General features: G+C 38.7%; 1 protein-coding gene across 2 annotated transcripts in view; it reads right to left on the bottom strand.

The window, feature by feature from the left end:
- Positions 1 to 4,861, bottom strand: part of CHST9 (carbohydrate sulfotransferase 9) — a 236,966-nt gene extending 232,105 nt beyond the window's left edge. For both annotated transcript variants that reach the window (XM_036077574.2, XM_036077575.2), the window contains exon 1: positions 4,730 to 4,861. The gene's annotated coding sequence lies outside the window, so the exon portion shown is untranslated. The remainder of the gene's footprint in view (positions 1 to 4,729) is intronic.
- Positions 4,862 to 18,513: the final 13,652 nt, after the last annotated feature.

The following is an 18,513-nucleotide window of genomic DNA, read 5'->3' as shown; positions in this document are numbered from 1 at the left end:
CTAACTACTGGTGTGACCTTTAGCGGCTCACAGTGATCACTGTGGGTCCCCATTTCCTTAACTGTAATGAGGGCATTGGAATAAATTACTTTAAAGGTCCTTTCCATCTCTATAACAAAATGCATAATTTTGATTCTAAGATTTAGGCACTGATCAGAAGAAACTGATTTCTTTAACAAGTGTGTATAAAATATATCCTGTGGGCCTCAATTATATTTCCAACCACAATATTTCTTTTAAAATACTCAGTCTAAGGACTCGAGTCTTTAAAAAAATGCCAAATGCCATGCCCTATGAAAAATTTTAAAAAACTGTTTCCTCAAAAAAGAAGTACCCCTCTATTTGCAGTAGTGAGCACATTTATTATGAGAACATAGTCACCCCTCTGAAGGGGACATCTACTTTATTACCCTTCTGCTCACTGCTGTAAAAGTTACAGTTTTACTTTTTGCTTTGAATTCCTGAAATAAAAGTGATCTTACCTGCTTTTCCAATCATATATTTTTAGCAGCTCTAACCTTCCCCACAGAGGTTTTCTAATAGTCCACAGAACTAACAATTCAACAAAATCTATATACAACTGAACAGTGACTACAAACGAGGTGTTTAATGGCCAGCACTATGGTGTGAATCAACTTCTTGTTCAAGTAACTATTTCATCCACAACCAATTTTGCCCTAGAGCTTTTGAAAAACACAATAGAAATCTGTTAAATTGCCAGTCTTGCTGAACTTCAACTATTTTCTCTAACCAGGTCCACGGTAACAATAGATACTTGAGAGCTTCTCTTCAATGCAATGTACTTTGATTTGGAGCATAGGTACAGAGATCAAATGGACCAGACCCCTTATTCTGGTGGCATCTTGCTGTTTCTTCTTTAGAAAGTACCTATGGAAGGCTGAGGATTATCACCTTAACACATACACATGTGTATGCTTTAGTAAAACCTCATGCTTACAGATTCGGCTTAGTAAGATTTATCAATCAGAATATTCCTGTTTGGTTTTCAGAAGTAGTCCACTACCATTAAAAAAAAAAAAAAACATATTAATCACCTCTCTTGCATGTGAAGTGGGATTGAATTTCTCAAATTTTGATTGTAGGACTTTTATTTTTTCCAGGAACATATATAATTCTTTTTTTTTTTTTAAAGATTTTATTTATTTATTTGACAGAGAGAGAGACAGCAAGAGAGGGAACACAAGCAGGGGGAGTGGGAGAGGGAGAAGCAGGCTTCCCGCTGAGCAGGGAGCCTGATGTGGGGCTCGATCCCAGGACCCTGGGATCATGACCTGAGCCGAAGGCAGACGCTTAACGACTGAGCCACCCAGGCGCCCCCATATATAATTCTTAAAACATATTCATTAAGTAGGTATACAATCAAGTCTTGATTATGTTTCTGTGAATGACATATATTCCACTGCAAAGTTCCCATACCAGCTTTGCTTATTTCTATCACCCAGCTCGTTTCTGGGCAGGTTGCCCATCTATATCACCTCCCTATAAATCGGTTTTGGTGTGTGAGGTATATAAGCTCATTTAAAAATTAACCTAAACAAAACAAAATAATTAGAAAGGCAACTTGCCCCCAACAACAATGAAAATCTTTTATAAACCAAACATGCACTATGTTCCAAAGACAAAAACAAATGACTTTTTAAATAACCATGATTTTGGATTATCTTTGCCTCCATTCTTCTCATTAACATGAATAATTCAGAGTGCTTACTATACATAGTGAAACTGTTTCCCCTCAATAATTCATTTTTAGTATATAGAAAAATAAGATCTAACACATCCTTATGTATTTCCAAAGGTTTAAATTAGACCATATTTTTCAAGGCAACTTAACTTTCAAAATTGTCTATAGTTTGGGCTCATTCCCTTCAGTGCTATCCTGGTAGTAAGTAAGGAGAATCTTAGGCTTTCAAAGCAAAAGCAGTACAGAGCAGTGTACCAGGTCAGAAGGCAGAAACCTCACCTTTCTTTGGTTCTTGATATTCTCCTAGTACATATCAATTATTTGCAAAGTGTGGGCTAGATTGCCAATATCTTTTTCCTCAAAAATAGGAAATTGTTTTGGAACATTACACCTGGATTTGAGTAAAAAGAATTTCCCAGTGTTCTCGCTGCACTGAAGGAACAATATATTTATTATGCAACTTAATTTTGAGTGAGAAAAATGTCCTAACATTGCAGTTGTAGCTACAGCAAACATCCCTAAATGTGAAAGCTATCTGGGATTGGGGAAGGAGGGGGAGACTCAAAACCCCAAGTATTGCTCTAATGATGACATAAACAAAATGAAGGGTGTGAATCTATCTGCTGATTATATACAGACTCATCCAAGTTCACAAACACAAATATAGAGAATACTACCTAGACATGTTATTCATATCCTATGCAATATCGACAGCCAACATCTGTGTGGGAAACAAAGTGTATGTCTTCAGTCTACTTCATCTGGGGTTTGGAATATTAAGTTAGCCTCCCACTTTGTAAATTCTTCCTGGGAAGAGGTTATATCCTTCTGGAACCACACTAATTTTCTGGAGTCACGAGCCTGTTTAATACACTGCTTCAGAGCACCAAATTCTACCCTTGTGACCAGGAAGAAAGGGAAAGAATGTCATCAGGAGGAGTCTGCAGCTGTACTAATTCTCAGCTTGTGTTTGGTAACAAAAAGGTGGAGGAAAAAAAAAAAAGCAATTAGATTTCACTGGAGTATACACACCAGCTCTGGCCAAAGGCTTTAAAACTTTTTTGATTTCTTCTTTCATTGAAAATAAAAGGAGAGGAGCTTATAGTGTAAGAAGCCAAACATAACAGTTGCCAAACTTGGGTCAACTTCAGATATCACTGCAGCTATCGGGATATTCATGGAAATGTATGAAATGAGGATGTATGTTTTGATACCTGTGAAAATAAAAGACTGCGCTTTAAGTGAGTGGGAGAGAACAGATGGTTGGTAATGATTTAAAACATTTATGTTTTTGGACTGTCACCAAGCCTCTGTATTAAAAAATATGGTGCTTAGTACATACCAACATCTATCTGCAAGGTGCTCATTTTCTGGAGGATGCTACTGTAATAAAGGAGATAAAACTCAAATGAGGCACGAGGAAGATTCTTCTTGCTTTCTCAGGGCATTCGATGTGTGCTATTTCTTATTGACTATATTCAATCAAAATGTTTTCTGTGTGATGAGGGGATTTTAATTTTTCTTCAATAACTAGTCAACTAGTTATGTGTCCAGGAATTGTATTCCTTTTGAATGCATTGGGTAGAATTGTAATTTTGTTCTGTACATTTGATTCACTTTGACTGAAGCTCTTAAAAACCCCTTAAGCAATAATAAAATCTGGTAGTCCAGGGTAGTCCTGCACATGAAAAACAGTAATATTCTCCTTATCCTCAGTTTGGTAGACAGGCATATGGTGTTACAATTATGTACTGGAATTGGCAGGTGCCAGACCACTGAATCAAGAAGACAAATAAATATTGAATATTGTCACACTGTATTTTGTGTGTACATGTGAGTCCAAAAGAAGCCCTTGTCCTTTAAACCCAGTGACAAAGTGACAGTACAGATAGAGCTGCATAGAGAAAGATTGATGCAATGTTTGGAGTTAAAGCGCTGAAAAATAAACACTGTAAATAATACTCTTAATTACTGTAAAAACTGCTGCAGAGGAGTCTTATTAAACATCTCCAGTGTTTTGATTTGGTTCTGATAACATAATGCGGGAAAAGTCACACAAACACAAACTGTATTATTTACTTGTCATCCCTTTCATAACCCTGGGAACGACTCAGGAACAGTTTGCCTGTGGGAGGGAAGGTGGGGGTGGACCGCAGGGAGGGGAGCAAGGAGGAGCAGCGGCTCAGGCTTCGCACCTGTGAACTTAGTTGGAAATAACTCCCGACAGGCATCAAACAGAACACCTTTTAGCCCTCTAACAGAAATATGCTGATAGGATGTTCAAACGGGGCAGAACGGGGAGCGGGTAAGCGTGCGAAAGTAAGAGCAGCAACCAAACAATCGCGCCGTTCCTACTCTCCCCAACCCACTTCAATCTTCCTCCCCACATCACGCCTCCCAACCCCTTTGCTGGCGCCTGATCCACCCTGGTTCCGAGTCTCCCAACTTCCCTCCCACATTGTCCGCAGCCTTCGCCAGAGCTTTAGCAAGGTTCCGGAGTTTGAGGCCGATGCAAAAGAGGCACCGCTGCAGAGATGCTCATCTTTCTGCCAAACATGCCGGAGGACCGGATAAACCGGCATCCGAAACTCAATGCCGTGCCTTGTGGTGTCCTCCTGCCAACCCCCGCTTGCGCCAAGTCGGGGATGGCACCGGAATCCTGGAGTCCCGGGCGCCCCGCCGGGCCCGGGAACCCAGCACAGGTAGTTAACTTCAGGCGCGCGTCCTCCTCCTGCGCCCCTCCCGCGCCCTGTCCCCTCCAGCTCCCGGCCACGCCGCCCCTCTGAGCAGGTCCAGTAAAGTGAACGGAAGTGGGTTCAAATATGGGGGGAGGATGGGGAGGCAGGGAAAGACGGGGTCAAGAGGAAACGAAAGATGCCTCCCTCAGTCGACAGAGGCGAAGTACCTGAAAAGGTGAGGATGCACTTCCCCGCCCCCGCAGACCCCTCTACCGCGGCTACTCAGCGCTCCCCGCAATCCCGGCCCCCACACCCTACCCCATCCCCGGCCCCAAAACGGTGCGCTCACCTCGCCAGCGGCCGCCGGCTGGTCCCCCTTTTCCGGGAGCGGAGCTTCGCGGGAAACTTCCCCGCGCTCCGGGGCAAAGTCGGTGGACTCCTCCCCGCCGCGGGCCGTCGGGTGCGCAGGAGCGGGCGCGGCGCGCGGGGAGCAGGGGCAGCGCGCGGGGAGCAGGAGCAGCGCGGAGCCGGGCGCTCGCCCTCGCCCGTCCGCCCGGCAGGCTGCGGCGCCGCCTCGACTCCGAGCCCGCTCCCGCTCGCGCTCCGTTCCCGCCGCGGCCGCCGCGCCCCCGCCCGCCCCGGCGGCTCCGCCTCCCGCTTTTATCTCCCCTGCCGCGCGCCGCCCGCCCCGCCGCCCGCTGCTCCGCCGCCGCAGTCCTCTCATCCCCCGACTTTCTGGCTTGTCCCCCGCCGGCCTCTCGCCCTGCCTCCCGACCCCGGTGCGGCCGAGGCTCGAGTGCCACCCGGTCTTGGTTTAGGAAGTAATTATCCTCGCCCTTTCCTAATTCCCCTTCCCCTCTTCACCTCCGCCCCGTCTCAGATTCCTTTCCCAGGTGTTCTAGAAACACCCGAAGGACTAGTCAATAGGTTAGTAGGTTATCGCTAACATTGACTCCAAAGTCTTAGAATTTCTTTTGCTTCACAGATAACACACACACACACACACACACTGATTATGGTAGGGCAGTAGTTACACAGTGCAGGAGTGTGTGCCCTGGGTGTTGTTTCACAGATCACACACACACACACACACACACACTGATTATGGTAGGTCAGTAGTTACACAATACAGGAGTGTGTGCCCTGGGGGGGCTCAGTAGGTTTGTGTAAGGCAAGGGCTTCCTTAAAAAAGAGCAGAGTGACCATTTACAATATTTCAGACCTCTGAGATCCTTCAGGCCACGCATTTCCACAGTGAACAAGCTAAAGTTGGCAGTGTGCAAAGGGCTTTGGAAGACCAAGATTAGGATGAATTTTCTTTTATCATTAAAGGAACGGTTCATTGAGATTTTAAAAGATTAAATCTTTAAAAGATTAAAAAATGAATCCCAAACATTATGCTAGCAACAATTTGACTGAACTAGAGCAAATAAAATGAACAAAACCCCTGACTGGGCAGTGGTTTAGGCAATTTTTATGAACTAAAGAAAAACGTTTCAAAAGTAGTGAGTGGCTAAACCTACCCCACTGCTACATTAGAATGTATATATTTTTCAAACTGAGTTGTTACCCAGTTTCTGCGCTTTCAGTAGGTCTCATTCTTACCCGTGGCTTAGAAATAACATGTAACATGGCGGGGGCGGGGGCGCTGGAAGGGAACTTTGGTTCATTGAGGAAATACTATAATAGGAGTTGCTTGCCCAATTCCACTCTCTTTGAAACAGAGGCTGATTCTTCTGTTATGAGAGTTTTATTTTTAATGTATATGTCTGCTAGTTTGTTATTAATATTGAGCTCAGATAATGTCTGTCCTCCATGCAGTGAAGGTTCTTTGTCACCGCTAGAATGACCCTCTTTCCTTGCAGTTGGACTTCCAAAGAAACAAGGTGGTGTCCCTGAGCTGTATTTGACTGGTAGGCTGTTGATGAGTGCTTGTTGAATGAATTAACCAATTTAACTTAGTTGCTTTCAGTATGGTCTTAGGGGTGTCATTCCATGTTCTATGAAATCTTGGAGTTGTAACCATTATTAGAGCAGTGAAGAAAGAGCTGGACTCTGCATCTTGGCTGCTGAAAGTCATACAACTTTTGTGACCTATGCCTTCTCCTTTGCAAAATAAAGGAGTTGAGCAAGAATACTTTTATAACTCTATTTTTTTAAATTCATAAAGTTTTTGTAGCCAGTGGGGGAAACTGGGCACGATCAGGTCAACCTCTGATTGAATTTGCTTGATTGATGTGCTGCTAGGCATTGCCAGTCTACTGTTGGATAAGCATCTATTTCATTCATCTACCATCATACCAAATCAAACACTTAGAAGTATGAACTGTCTTCTACTCTTAATCATCTGTCCAAAGCCGTTAAAAATATTTTTAATGACTAAGAAAATTGAGTTTTGTTAATATCCAAGGTTGAAGAGTAAAGGTTCAAAGAATCACCTGAAAAGTGCATACCACCCATCAGGGTAAGATACATCTTCTTATGACATTTAATTGGGAGTTATATGGTTAAATGAAAATACTGCCTTTTTTTTTTTTAATTTTGTAGTTAAACTAATTTAATTTTTACATAGTGAATTATTTCTGAAACATTGGTTCACAGCATGTTTCTAAATTCTCTAGTCTATTAATTTTGTTTAGTTCTGTGAATTCCTTAAAATGTTTAACTATTGACTGTTTCTGGGCAAGTATGAAGCTTCTGGATCATTGATCATTTAATGTGTAGGTTAGTAACAATTATAGTCATAAAAGGAGTTCCCGCATCAAATCATGAGTGCTTTTGTGGAAGGAGGGCTTCACCATCACAGGGCTGATATTATCGGTCTAAGCATAGAAATGCAGTCAAACTTGACTTTAAAAATGCAACTAATAGTATGAAGAATGAGCCCAGCAATCTGCTCATATTTTATGAAAGATGTGTGTAGGGAAAAAAAAGGGTAGCAGGGTAGGAAAAGAGTAAGGAAGGATATTTTTCTGGTATCTGTATGTACAAAAAAGCTACTTTAAGGTGTGAACACAGCACTGTTATGGGATAGCTCTTAGTATTTTTGAGTTTGTGCTTTTCTTTAACCATGTGCTTCTCAATGTGACTTGCCTTAATGAACGGTCAAAATAATAATTCAGCAGAAATGCATTAAGCACAACGTACAAGGTCATATAGGGGTTGCAAATACCTTTAAACCATCTTATTTTTGTCTCCAACTGTTTTGCTGAAGGAAAGCAGAGATGTATTTACTTGGAAAGAGATACTTTTACATGAGTCAATAGAGATAGTCCAGTAGCTATAGGAACTTCTCTTGCTCTTATTCTGTACGCAGGAGTAAAATAAGAAAAATAATGAGAGAACATGATTTATGTTGATTCACAGTGAGGGAACACAAGCTTTCCCACTAAGCTGGAAGGGAAGAATAGCAGAACTCATGTAGTAGTTGATAGAAGACACTTGGCCCAACTTTTTCTGGGGGAAAAATAAAAATAAAAAAATATTAAGGAAAAAGAGGTTTAAAACGGTTTTTAAAAACCTTAAGCCAGTGAGGTGAAAAAGAAGAGTGCTGGAGAACTGGATTGAGAGCTATGAAGATGGGCAAGTCTCCTCTCCCTGGGCTCTGTTTTATCTTCTGTAGTGCTTGAGGTCATTGAACTGGACAGGCCCTAAGGACCCTTCTACCTTCAAAACTTCTGCCATGTCTGGCAATGATCACTTATTTTGATCAACCTATTGAGATAATTATTCAACTTCACATATCAGTTTATCTGCATAGTGACATCCAAAGCAAATTCTAATCAGAAAACAAAAGGCTGGTGTAGCTTTTTTTTTCTTAAAAGAAATTCAAAACAAAAATGAGAACCCATTAGAGAAATGTAGTACTGATTATCTGAAGTTGATATACAGGATGCAGAATGTGGGTATCTTACAAAGTCGAACCTCCTCTCTGAAATTTAAGAGGAAAGTGTCCTATTTTCATATCAGGAATAAATAGGGCAAAGGACAAAGCATTAAAATTTTACAGTTGAGGAGTCTGGAAGTATAATGATTTACCTCCTGCTACAGTAGAGTAAATCTTGCAATTTTTGGGATGCTAAAATTATTATGTAATGGGTTGAAAAAAGAAAAGGGATTTGGTTCTGGGAACTCTAGCTTTAACATTTTTTTAGAGAAGAGATTATTTTCTTAAAAATTGAAAATATCAAGTATCAGATATATATAAGTAAAGCACAAATTAAGTATTCAGAAAAATATAAAAAAAAGGGAATGCACATGGAAAAATACATGAAAAAAGCACAGGATTAATAGTAAATGAGGAAGAACTATGATCCCTAAAGAATGAAAACCTTTATATGAAAAAAAAGATGTTGGTCAAACAGAGAAACTGAAAGATAATTGTAAATAAATAAAAAGAAACAAGATGTGTTGCCATTATTATTATATATCTGCTGCCCAAATAAAGCAATGATTCAAGGTCAAATAAATTAGAATAGTCAGCACCTAATAGTCTTGGTAAATAGAGCAGATCAATAAATATGTATTGATTGGTTGATTGAATAAGAACTGCTTGCAGTTATTTTAGGAAAACCAAAGTCACTAGGGAAGTTATGTATGTCATTTCTTAAACCGAGCAAGTCTGAATTTCCTTTAAAAACTAACGAAAGACAAAACCTTTCCAAATAGTCTTAAGCAATGAAATTTTATGAAAACTTTATAATATCATGTTTATATATAGAAAAACCTAAATTGGAAATTTATATAAGGTGGAAATATAAATATGCCTATATAAAGAAATGATGTTTTGCATCTTTGATGATTTTTGATAGGTGATTGAAATAGCAAAATTTCATGTGAACAATTTACAAAAAAAAAAAAAAGCAAAACTTTTCTCTAAAATAATATGTGGACACACACATTTTTTATTTTCTGAGGTGGGTTCAGGTTCCAAAATGGGTGGTCAAGATATTGACAGATGACTTCAAGGCCCTAAGTGAAAATAAAAAATAATTTGCGATGGTCTGAATTGATGAGAGGCCTGCCATACTGTACGTTTCAACAGGCTCTAGGAAAGAATGAGTGATGGAGCCTTCCTTGAGAAATATTTTACTAATTATTTCACCAAGCATGGCTGTCTAGTCAGTGGGGGCACTCCATGTTGGTGCCTTGGATACAAAAATTAATAAAATGTGGTCCCTTTTAATAAGGTGGTCACTAATGGATCCAAATCACGTATCATTAAATTTAGAAATGCTAAGCTAACAGAAAAAAAAGGGAAGAGTGGCTGGCAGAAAAGAAAAAGAAAAATCAAAATCTCTTTATATGGTTTCTATTCAAAGATGTGTGTGAATGTGTGTGTGCACGTAAGTGTGTGTTTGAAAGGGATGGAAAAAGCAAGCAAGCTTTTAAGAGATTTGATGAAATCAAGAGAGTATGTCAATGATGTATCCTAAGATAAAATATGGCATTTGAGGGCAGAGAGTAATTCTAAATCCACCCCGCCCATGCAATGAAATATTTCCTTGTCCAGCGCTGGGAGTATTTGTGATATACGATTCACCTCACCAAATCTAATATCATTGTAGCCCTAAGGGATGCAGACCATGGTGACTGTCCCAGCCTTTCTGAAGACTTTTCATTGACTGTTCATTCAAAATGTGTATTGTTAACAGGAGGATTTTTTTAAAAAAGTGAAGATAAATAATGATTTTTGAAAACTAATGTATAAGATGAAAAATTAGTGTGTAAGATTTAAGAAATCTTAGATTTGTAGCCTCATAAAATTTAGTATATAATATCAGCAAGGTATTACAAATATTTCTTTCTAAAGTTGATACTCAAAATAGCTAAAAACAGCACAAATTCAGGGATCATTAGACTCAAGTTACCTAGTTAGTTATTTGCATCTGAATCTATGTCAAGGCACGGTTATTCTAAACACTATTTGCCTATTTGGTTTATTCAAAAGTCTTTTTTTCCCTCTTTCATTAAAAAAAGGAATTAAAAAAATTCTTTCCCAGTTCTTAGAAAAGAGGAACAGAAAGAAGTTAATACCTATTAGATATTTACCTTCTTGCTTTTGTATTTGTGAGAGGTAATGACAGTGGAATTTAAAACTTGAAAGACTGAAAAAAGAATACTATTTCTGGTTTATAACTGTGAAAACAACTTGAACCTTAGGTATTAAGGTAAAAGTGAACAAGTTCTGGATACGATCTCTTGCTAAAGTCCATCCTTCAATATATTTATTAACACACATTGCCATCCAAGAACACACTTTTCAAGGAGAAATGTGTCTTTACTCAACTCCCTCCAAAAGTTATCATATTTAAGTTCATGGGGAATCATAGATTTAAGCATTTATGACTTAATTAGTAAAATATTAAAAATACCTCCAAGATAATGATATCACTATTACCTCGAGATCTCTTTTGAGCTTCATCTTCTTCTCTCTTCTCTTGGTTTGTGTTCGACGTTCTAGCCACTGTGCCGAGCACTTTAATTCTTAATTTCAAAATACCTATATTATTTTGAAACATCCTCCCTGCACAGAGTAAATCTGTAGCATAGTTATTGATTTCATGTAATTTCTCAACATTGAATGAGAATTTTAGAAGCTTTCACAACATCACAGTTGATACGCCTCTTACGTTTTATTTTCATTTTGATTGGAGGCACTGTTTAACGAATCTGCACATAGATGTTCAATCTGCATTTTTCAGACACGTTTGACTACACTTCATGAAGTACTAAATCACTTACACATTATGCAAATGTCCTGAAACTATAGAACTCTCCTGTTATTTTTTTTTTCAACCACCATTGAAAACAAAGGAGTAAATGCCAGTATGCCAGTATATTGTCTCCTGAACACGGTCTATACTCTGGGTTAGAAGTGCGAATATCTTTCCCAGCTTAGGAGTTTGTCCATGTCTGTTGTTAACCTGACTGGAGACTTTCATGGGAGAGAAAAGTGAAAAAAAAGAGTTTCAGTGTGATGAAAAAGCAGGAAGGAGAGCAAAGGTTTTATATCAGGATGTAGAAACAAATATGTCCCAATTTGACTACTGTAAATATGGTGAATACCAGGAATTAAAGCATAAGAATTGAATGTTTAACAGGCACTCCTTAGCTATGAATAAGCTTTTAAATCACCCTTCATATTAAATGCTATATTATGGTATTACTTTCAACCATAACGAATTACCATTGGTGGTGAACACATGAATGACTGTAGCTTACAAGATGAACGGAGCGCAGCAGAGAAATGATCTTTACAAACAATGAAAAAGCATTGAGATAGGAAGGAAAGGAAAAGGCCAGTGTTTGCGATTTCTATTTTTCCTGAAATATTTAGAAAGCACGTCTGTAGATGGCAAGAACTAGCAAATATTTATAGGCACCATTGCCTACCTTAGGTAGTCAGTCACATTAGCAGATTAAACTGGCCTCTTTTAAACATTTGTTTTAAAATTTAAATTGGACCTGCATGACAAAAATGATTGTTCTCAAACCATCTCTTTCCTGCTGTATCTTTCTTCCTCTGCAGGAAAGTACAGTAGAGGACTAAGTAAGATGTGGCATCATCATTTATGACTTTTATCCACTGTACACATGTAAATTGTTGCTAGGAACGTAAGTCAATGAAAACAGAACTACAACACCAACAAAATTAGAGGTGTGGAGGCTTGGCATTGTTATCTCCAATTTACAGATAAACCTGTTGAGGATAGGCTAATTCTAGGAAGATTCTTACCAGTTGTTCTGCCCAATTCTGAGATGCATAATCTCAGGAAACTATAGGAAATGGAAAGAAAATGAAAACAACAGTCACATCAAGTGCCTGGCACACTGTAGACAAGCATGATTTATTTATTGGCAGGATCAAATTAGACTTAAAATGAGATCCATGGAAAAGACCAAATAATCTAGCACTACTTAAGCTGTAACTTCAAGATTTTTTAAGAAATGAAAAATATTTTAAGGAAAATGGGCTAAGATTGGCAGCATCAAGGATTATATAATATTGCATATATGAAAATCACATCTCTTGTTCATTTATTTACGAAATATTTATTAAGCACCCTCCCCAGGCCTACAATTTGCTTCTGGGGATCAGCGGGTAAAACAAGAAAAATGTGATCTCCACCTTCATGCTGTTTACACTCTAGTAGGAAAAGGGCACTAAGCACACACACAAAATAAACAAATATGCTAAATAAAGATTGGAAGTTTCCATGAAGGAAACAACCAGGATTATATGATAGGTAATAGGGGAAAGAGGGTGCGGAGGTTCAGGAAAAGAGATACTATTTGAGCTGAGTCCTTAAAGATTAGGAGTAAACAGAGCCCAAAGACTAGGGAATAGTGTTCCTGGCAGAAGGATTAGCATATGCAAAAGCCCTGAGATGAAAGAGAGTTGGGTGTGGTTAGGGAATAGAAAGGAAGCCAAATGGACTGTGGCAGGTGAGACATCATGAACTGAGGCTAAAGAAGTAGGAGGGCCCGGTTCATGGAGGGCTGTGGGACATGGTAAGGTATTCACACTTTCTTTATGTGTAGGGAGAAGCCACTGAGGGGTTTTAAACATAGATTTATATTTATCGATAGCGAATGTGAATAAACAATAATTTGAATTAATATAGAGGTTGTATCATTGTTTCATGGATGGGAACATCTTTTAAAATAGAATGATTTCTCCTTCAGGAGAGTTCTCAATGTGGGCCTACTTCTAGGTGTGTTGAGATAATTAGCTTATTTATCGCAATGTGAGGACCCTTATGTCCACATTACACACACAACCACACATACAATATAGCAAGGTTCTAGCTTACATCTTTCAAGGCAAATTATAAATCATCCTGTAAATGTATGATGCAATTCAGGATCTGTCCTATAATCAACTCTGGTGAGGTTTTTGCATAAGATTATGAATGAATCTTTCATTTGGCAAAAGTGTTCTCTAGCAGGAAGCTTTCTGGAAGTCTCTTCAATTTTTATCATTGGCATTCCTACCAGAATTGCAGACCTCCCTGGACGTTTACACCTTGAAAGAACAGCAATCTCAGGGACTTGCTTGGTTTTACTATTTGTTGAAGAAAAGTACCCAGCTGGAACTTCAACCCATGAAGTGGATCCCACAGACTCTCTGATGACAAGAAACAGCAGGCCTCAGCTCATTGCCCGAAGAATGCTGGCCGTGTTCCTGGTATTTGGGATCCTTTTCACTATTTTGCTGTTGTTTTAATCATGTGATAAAATCCTGGGCTGTCCAAAACCCTTAGAGGCAACATAATTCATGGGAGAAAATACACCCTAGAGTATGTAGGAAATTTATAAGCTTAAAATTGTAAGAGACGTTGATAGGGGGTGTGTTGGTTAGTATTGCCATACCCAATAACCACAGACTGGGTGGCTTAAACAACAGATATTTACTTTCTCACAATTCTGGAGGCTAGAAGTCCAAGATCAAAGGGCTGTTGATTGCTTCTGAGGCTTTTCTCTTTGGCTTATAAATGGCTATCTTCTCCCTATGTCTTCACATGGTCTTCCTTCTGTACCTATCTGTGTCTCAAGATCCTCTTCTTTAGGGACACCAGTCTATAAGATGAGGGCCAACCCTGATTTAATTACCTTTTAAAGGCCCTATTTCCAAATACAGTCATCTTCTGAGGTCCTGGGTGTTAGGGCTTCAACATATGAATTTGGAGGGGGGACACAATTCAGCCTGTAACAGATAGTAAAAAATCTAAAAATTAAAAGGAAAGATATTTAAATTTTTATTTATGCAGACTGAACCTCATTGAGCCCCACTCAGTCTTGAGCCTCACAATTTTCATGCAGTCTAGACTTGCAGAATCCTATAGTCTACCCTATTCAACATCCTTAGTTTCCTCTACAAGTTTAAATAAAGTTTGCGATGCCTATAATGTAATTGCAATGTTTGCAATTTTCTAGAATATAAGGACATAGCAATGATTTCAAGGAAAGTGACTTGAAGGGTGATGGAATTGCATTACAATATGGTGTTTAGATCGGGAATGAGAAAATTATAAACATGGTAGACAAGGAGTATATGAGGCCAAGTAATTTTAACTTTTGCATTAGAGATCAGATTATTTTAGTTTTGTCAAAACTCACTGATTATAATACTTGATCCTATCTGGTTTTTCTCTCCATTAACTCAGAATTTTGCCCACACAACAGTTCACTGTCCTGGTGCATTATTTAAAAAAAAAAATTATTACTATTTGCCAACTCTCAGTATATTCTATCATGGTGGTGAATATTTTCTGTTTGCTACCCCCACATCCAAATATCACCCTCCTCATCGTGCTCTGTGTCAGAGCGCAGACCTTATGAAATGTTATCTGCAGAGCTCCTTGTCCTCTGGCCTCCAGTGAGGTTCTGCTGATGGGATACCTACCCAGGAGGTCAGAGAGCAAAAGGTGGGAGGGGAGAAAAACTTTATTCCCTTGGCTCTCTCTCTTCCAGGTTGGCTAGGGGGCGCTAAACTGTTCTTCCAAAGTTCAGGGCTCCTGGGAGCTATCCCACCCCCAACAGCCCGCTACCTGCTCTGGGACCAGTAGAACCATTCCGTCCCTGCTCCTCTCCAGGCCTACAGGTGCTAACTCTGCACCCTTTCAATTGCTTCCACTAGCCCTGGGGTTTCTACACTGTTCCCAGATGATTTTCTTAAAAACTGCCCACATCTTTGTAAATTGTCTGCTTACCAAACTTTCCTCAATGGACCCAGTTTTGTATGCCACTCTACCCAAGTCCTGTCTAGCTAGACAGAAATCATAAAGCCAGGCTTTATCTACAAAAGAATAGATCTATCTCTAGTTCAGTCAAGTTATTTAAGAGATAAGAAAGCAGAGTCCCACTCTGATTAATTTATTTCATCATCTATTTCCCACTCGTTGAACATATTTATTGGGTATCTACCATGCTCTAGGCACCATGTTTGGTGAAGGTGATATGAGAGTACAAGGTCTGAAGGAACTGAACATCTGCTGGAAGAAAACAATGAGAGGCAGTCCTGTTTTAGTAAGAAATGCTAGAAGGGACGGTTGTCAGAAAGAACCAAGGAAAATTCTAGAAGTGCCAATTAAATTCAAATTTGAAAAGTGGGCTGAGGAAGAAAGAGGGAGAATGAGAAAAAGGGGACTTTTTTTGTCATAAGAAAGCATATTGATGGTGTCCTGGAGTGAGATAGATCATGGCATGTTTGCAGAACTGGAAGTAGCCGCTCAGTGTGGCAAGAGCATCTAATGCGGTGCAAAAGTAATACAAAGTTGCAAATGTTAGCAGGAGTCTTATCTGTTATTTTAAGGAATCTGAACTTTATTCCAAAAGCAATGATGAGAATCAGGACATAAGTAAAGGAATAACACTTTGGAAAGCTCATGCGGGCTGCAGTGTGGAAAAGGTGCAAAGCTAGAGGCGGAGAGGTGAGTGAGGGGCTGTTGCATTCATCTTGGTGAGAGGTGAGGGTGGCCGAATGAAGGCCTTGGCTTTAGGAAGGGGGAAAAGCAGGAAGAAGGAAGAGATGTAATCTACAGGAAACTTACCAGCGGCAGCCCCGGTAAAGCTGAATCAAACTGAACTTCAGAATATATGTAGGTCTGCTTATCAGCTCAAAGTTGAACTTCTTTAAGCTTGTCATAACCTTTCAAGAATTTCAGTCGAGCATTTTTATTATTGCTGAAATATCAATTATTAGAGAGTTCATGGGAAGACTAATGTTGTAGTCTTTATAGTGATTGGAACCTGGCCTCCCAATAGTTTACCCAAAATAAATATTTGCCGTGTGAATTCATCAACTGCCTTTTAAAAATAATATAACTTTACTGATAATAGATTTCTATTACATACTTTGCAAATTCATGTTATGACGCTAGTCTTAAGCAAGAATAAAATCGTATAACTCAATAATTTAAAAAATAATAATTTGCAACAGCCCCTGGTGGTGGGTATGGTATTCCAGTAATGAATTTAAAATGTCTCCGCAGAAGGGGAACCCTCGTACACTGTTGGTGGGAATGCAAGCTGGTGCAGCCACTCTGGAAAACAATATGGAGGTTCCTCAAAAAAGTTGAAAATAGAGCTACCATGCGACCCAGCAATTGCACTACTGGGTATTTACCCCAAAGATACAAATGTAGTGATCTGAAAGGGTACGTGCACCCCAATGTTTATAGCAGCAATGTCCACAAGAGCCAAACTATGGAAAGAGCCTACATGTCCATCAACAGAGACTGGATAAAGAAGATGTGGTATATATATATATACAATGGAATATTATGCAGCCATCCAAAAAAAATGAAATCTTGCCATTTGCAACGACGTGGATGGAACTAGAGGGTATTACGCTAAGCGAAATAAGTCAATCAGAGAAAGACATGTATCATATGATCTCGCTGATATGAGGAATTTTTGATCTCAGGAACAAACTGAGGGTTGCTGGAGTGGTGGAGGGTGGGAGGGATGGGGTGGCTGGGTGATAGACATTGGGGAGGGTATGTGCTATGGTGAGCGCTGTGAATTGTGTAAGACTGATGAATTGCAGACCTGTACCTCTGAAACAAATAATACATTATATGTTAAAACAAAAAAAAGAAGATAGTTGGAAGGGAAAAATGAAGGGGGGGAATCGGAGGGGAAGACAAACCATGAGAGACTATGGACTCTGAGAAACAAACTGAGGGTTTTAGAGGGGAGGGGATTGGGGGGATGGGTTAGCCCAGTGATGGGTATTAAAGAGGGCACGTATTGAATGAGGCACTTGATGTTATATGCAAACAATGAATCATGGAACACTACATCAAAAACTAATGATGTAATGAATGACTAACATAACATAATAAAAGAAAATTTTAAAAAATCTTAAAAGAAACCCCTATAAATAAAATAAAATGTCTCCACAGAATTGCTCTTTTTTACAAATCTAAAATTCTTGTAAATGTTCTTTATCATCCTTAGCCCCTAAATATGTTTTCCTTTATCTATTTTCTAGACATTCCAGTATGCATTGAACTATGAGTAAGATATTACATTATCTTTTGGCCAGTGAAAACTGTGCTTGGCACAAAGAAATATTTATTTTTTAGGACATAGGGATGTCATTTATTAAATTACTAAGTTTTTGCACTATCAACTTGGTAACTTGAAAAAAATTGCCCTCATTCCAGAAATGTACAAAAAGAGTTACTAAAAACCCAAAAGATCATCAAAAATATTTTTTTGTAGAAAGTTGTAGAAAATCAAAAACACATAGGGAAATAAAATTTTTAAAGATGTTTAAGATATGACAGCCGTAAAGGCTTTTAAAAACCACTTAAATTTGAGTAGGGTCATAATTTTTTTTTTTTTTTACTAAGCGAATCTAACTCATTAAGTTATTAATCTTCCTCAAATCCCAAAGAGAATAGATGATCTACTGACAAATTTTAGATAAGATTAAGTTAAAATGACCCTTTGTAAATTCCTGTTATCACTTTCAGTTGTAGCTGGCAGGGAATGATATATGGTTCAATTTCAGTTTTAATGTTCAAATGTTTGTAGGTGGTTATCATGTTTTCATCCCCATTTTCTCTCTCTTAAGCTTATTCTGGGTCATCTTGGTGTGTTCCTAAGTCCCTAAAGAGGTTTAATCAGTGAATAACATGTTGTGGCCCTGATGACATTATTCTTCCTATTTTTTACTATCGTGAAACACTGGTGAGTAATGTTTATTTTTTTCCCATACATTAGTAGAGAAAACCATTTATTTTTCTTGACATTATTTTTTTCTATTTTTCTCTTATGCATGAATGTTTATGTCTTAAATAGTTATACCCTGGGAGTACTAGCTCATTATTGTCTTCATTCTTAATAATATCATCGTTCCCTTATCTACATTGGCATCTAAACTATTCCTCACTGAATAGTTTCAACAATAAATAATGTTATGTACTCAATGAACATATCACTGAATACTTCCTATATGTTTAATTATAATCCCAAATATACATATAATGTAGAATTACAGTCCACATATGATATATTTTAAGAAAAGGCAATATACAACTTAAAAATTATCAAATATATATGTGTGTGTATGTGTGTGTATGTGTGTGTATACACCAAAATTACACCAAATATAGAGGC

Source organism: Halichoerus grypus, chromosome 13, assembly GCF_964656455.1.
Source record: "Halichoerus grypus chromosome 13, mHalGry1.hap1.1, whole genome shotgun sequence".
NCBI classification, from domain to species: domain Eukaryota; kingdom Metazoa; phylum Chordata; class Mammalia; order Carnivora; family Phocidae; genus Halichoerus; species Halichoerus grypus.
This window is presented reverse-complemented; position numbering and strand designations above follow the sequence as displayed.